Below are 4649 nucleotides of genomic sequence, written 5' to 3' on the forward strand. Positions count from 1 at the left end.
TCTTGAACTTGCTGACTGCAATAACTCTTTAACAAAATTAATATAGTCACTGATGGACATATTAGAAATAGCGCAGATATGTACATGAGCTAGGCAAGAAGAGGATCGCAGTTATATGATCTTCACTCCTCCGATCATCTACCCGTTTTTTTCCAAAAGAAGCATTTACAAATCTCATTTAATTCCATTGGCGATGGTTCATAGTCCCAATCTGGTTAGGTAACATCTATATGACCATTAACTTGTGAAATCTAGGCATGCAAGATCAAGTCCACAAAGTTGAGTCAACCGAAATATTGTTGGATCTTCTTTCTACACCAAGCAAGAGCTGTAAAACAACCAACGAACTTCAAGATCAACACTTGTAAATTCCATAGCGAATCTAAATAAACCATGCATAAATTTCCAAGAGAAAAAATAAGCAAAACCTTAGGTGGATGAACCAATCACATAAACAATCCATACCGTTGGAGATGATAAAACAACATACCATGTATAGATCCAAATGAGCAGATTCAACTCAGGGATTTCTACAATGAGGAATAGAGGAACGATGAGATTCCGGAGACACTAATATGATGACAATCATGGTACCATACTGGAGTTTCCAGAAGCACATGGATTCTTGGGAACCATCCTCAGAATCATTTTAGACAAAACTCGTCGGAGCATCAACCTTCAGCAATCCACGGTTTGAGTATAAAAACTAATGATTATCCATAAACAAACTCAGCCACATATGCTTTGCTACACCAAGTAAACTGATTACAAAACTAATCCTTTCACCACAACCTCCAGAAAAAAAACAATTTACCGATAAAACTGATAAACCTAAAAACCAAGCATCACAAACGACCAAATAGTCCATAATATGAAATCATGAGCATTCCTCTAGTTTCTTATATGGATTTCCTAAAAAAATTCTCATGTATTTCCCATCAGATATATCACTTATATCCCATTGTTTTTCTCCAAAATTGTATCAAAGTCATTAAACTCTCATTCTCATTTATTTGAGATTGGTACTTCAGGTGCTTATTAAGAGCTACATGATATTGGTAACTTATTCAGTAGTCATCTAGGATACCTACTAACCTAGGTGGTGACCCCGTAATATATCCTTATAATTTACCTACTGAAGTGATGGACTTTCTCCAATAGTGTATGTAAAGAAAACTCCTAATGACTCGTGCAGCAAAAATCACATTATCAATATTGCAACATTCTAGAAAACCCGAAAAAAGAAGATGAAAATTGAGAATTAAGCTAACATCAGAATTAAAAAATTTAATCAGTACATATAATGGAAACAAAAGACGATAAAATTAATATCTTTAATGAAGAAATACCTAGCTGAAAAATCAAAAACTACTGTATAAACAATGCTAGGATATCCCAGATATAAATTTTAGCTACTCTGTTATCCTGTGAAAACAATCTTAGAAGTCCAAGATCCTGGTCCAACTCGATATCTTCTGTTGGAATCCTACTATATGAGCATCAAATATTGGAAGCACTGTTTTGTAATCGGAAGCATGGGTAAGGTTTTAGCCTTCCTAACCTATCCAAATAAGAATGCCATCTATGGGAGTCGAACCCACAACTACATGGTTAAAAACCATGCGCTCTTCCATTTGAGCCAAGACAACAACTACCATTCCCAATGTAAGTGGGACATGATATGAATTTAATACAAAGTAAATTGAGCATAATGAATGAAATTACCCGTCTTAAGACCATAATGCGACATTTGTTGCACTTCAAACGCCTTGGAACTATTAAATTGACAAAGATTAGAATGAAGCCGAGAACATATAGTTACAAATAAAAGATAAAAAAACAAATCAAATAAAAATAATTAAACACCTTAAGTTTTGATATCCTTAAAGCTTAACTGGTTAATACGGTATGGTGTGTATTCAAGATACTAAAGGCAGTTCTTAATCAAAAATAAAAGACAACTAATGAATGAAATACAACCTAGGAATTGTCTGTTTCATCTTTGCTAACTCTGAACAGTTCAGAGAAAATGTCCAATTTTTTCAGTGCTATGTACAGGTGTGCAGAATCCTTTGGATCTCTCTTTTTTAGAAATAACAATCTACTAATCAAAAATCATATCCAAAACCTAGTGGTTATTACTTACATAAGAGCTTTTCACATAAAAATAAAAATAAAAAACAAAAAGGAAAAAAAAGAACCATCAGTAAAATCAGAAAATAGAAAAATCGAAACAGAAAGGAGATTAAATCCAACCCCTCAGCTGCAAAATGAAAGAACAGTGATATAAATCAAAAGTCAATAGCCCAAAAATATTTCAACACTGAAAATATATATTATTACAAACAATAATTAATTCAAAATAAAAATAAGATTAGGACTAACAAAATATGGGTAATTAGACATACTATCACGGCACAACAAAGCACATCAGTGGCATTATCTCATATAAATTACCCTATCAACGTAGGATGATTTGACAACGAAGGTCCCTCTCCATCTTTAATTCATGGGTTTTCTCTAAAAACAGGTGGTCTTTCAAGATCACGCTGCACACAAAGTGACAACCTTATAAAAATATTTAGTTAGAACAAAGCTGGACAGATATGTGGACGCTGAACTACATACAATGAATTGGAGACTCTTTCTTTGACACATCGAACAACTTCCGGTAAACCTAAATTACTAAGACTAATCCCACTAACCACCAAATTAACTCACACTTTAAATGAAGCAATCCCAACTAATTGGATAACACATCCAACTACCGAAAATTAAGAGAGATAACCAACCTGAAAACAACTGCGCAGTAATCTTTCAACTTAATATCCTCTAATTGGTGTGGAGGTGTCAGTTGAGATCCTATGTTGGACAGCTCATCCAAAAGCTTTGCACGGGGACCAAAGTCTGATCTCTAACCTTTTGTCCATGTATTGGAGAAAAAAACATTAAAATCTTAATTAGGAATTGTTAGTTTCATTCGCAAATGCACAAATCTTCTAAATCAGATCAGGATTACTGGTAGTTCAAATGTATAGTCACGTCAGGAAATATTGTTCTCAAAGAACCTCATCATGTCCCTTCTCCAATAAGGATAATTGACAATGAGCGTTTCTGCAAAGAATATCTTGGCCTAAAAATAGTAGAAAGAAGAAGTGTAACACTGACCTAACATTCAAACAGTTCGCCTGGCATTTTTAATCGCATCTATTGTATTTGCTCATGGCACCATGAAAAAACATGCTCAGCGTAGTCACACTGATACACCCATTACGAATGATATCATCAAAAATAGGCCATAAAGTATTAATACTGTAGAATGTTTTGGCTGAAAAACACCCAAAACTTTAGGGTCTCAAATCTCAATGTATGGTTGGGACCTACTGAATTCACGCCTCCACATATTTGGAATGACAGTGAACTATTCCCGCCTCCACATATTTGGAATGACAGTGAACTATTATGGTCAACAGATATATCTTCCCTAATATTTAGTTTGCAAAAATAGTGAGGGATGCAAGCATTGTACTTTGAGGATAATTGTAATTGACTAAGCTAAGCTAGGGGAAAGATACACCAAAAGTTGGAGTCAACTGAACTCTTCGAATCTAAGTGCATTTCGTGGAAATGGACGCATGATAATTGAGGAAAGATTATTGCAAAGCAAATAAGGTATGACAGCTCAAATAACTTGCATCTTCACTGTTTTGCTCAAGTTCTTTTGCATGAGTTTCCACCAATTCTGAGAAATTTTGGATCCTGAATCAAACAAAAATATGGTAATCATACTTCGTAAATAATCATCAAAAACTTAATGCTGTAGAAGTGCATGAGGAAAGTACAACTAAATCGATGACAAAAGAAAATAAATAAATAAATGAAAACTGTCATTTCCACAGCAGGAATGACATCTTAAGCTCGCTTACACCATCGCGATGCCTGAAGGAGCTCATCAGTATCAGAAGCGTGTTCTATTGAATCACTTTCATAATCACTGAATACAGGACCGAGAAAAATGTCTCCAACAGCTACATCTTCGTAGTTATTAGTCATGTTCCTTTGTATGACCACCTTTATCTTCAGTATCATCCTTGTATCTACCTCCTACATTAACAATAACAAAGCTAATTAGATCACAAAACTTAAGTCATTATTGTGGTCATTTTTTAGAATCCTTGCTCGGAGTCTTCTTTAAACATAACTTTAAGTTTTTGCCTCTTCTTCTTTAAACCATTTATCCCAGGGAAGCTCCACCAACATGCTCGTTCGATTCAGTATGTTCTCTCAAGGGAGTACTTCCCATACCTACTCAAATTTTCTTATTAATCAAATTTTTTTATCAGAGATTGGTGTAGACAAAATAAGATAAGTAATGTATGAACTTTCAGCACTCCGCTGGTAGTTGCAACAGGCGATGCATGTCGTAATGCATCACAACAACTAAAATTATCGCGTTGTTCCCGTGTATGTCAAAGCTCCGCCAATAAAAATCTGTGGATCAACATTAGCATGCAGAGACTAATAACGTGCATCGTGGTTTTTATATGCGACCCATTACCTGAAATATATTGCTAGTCATGTTTGTGTTATAGATATTCTGAAGAAAATTTAGCCAGAAAACCCAAGATCATTAGTCAGAAATTACAATA

At 34.6% G+C, this 4649-nt stretch overlaps 1 non-coding gene across 1 annotated transcript; it reads right to left on the bottom strand.

Annotated features, from left to right (window-relative positions):
• Positions 1-1576: 1576 nt before the first annotated feature.
• TRNAK-UUU lies at positions 1577-1649 on the bottom strand. Its single transcript has one exon. It is a non-coding gene; the product is annotated as a tRNA-Lys (tRNA).
• Between the last annotated feature and the right edge of the window lie 3000 nt (positions 1650-4649).

The sequence above is a fragment of the Papaver somniferum genome, chromosome 1 (assembly GCF_003573695.1).
Source record: "Papaver somniferum cultivar HN1 chromosome 1, ASM357369v1, whole genome shotgun sequence".
Taxonomy (NCBI): domain Eukaryota; kingdom Viridiplantae; phylum Streptophyta; class Magnoliopsida; order Ranunculales; family Papaveraceae; genus Papaver; species Papaver somniferum.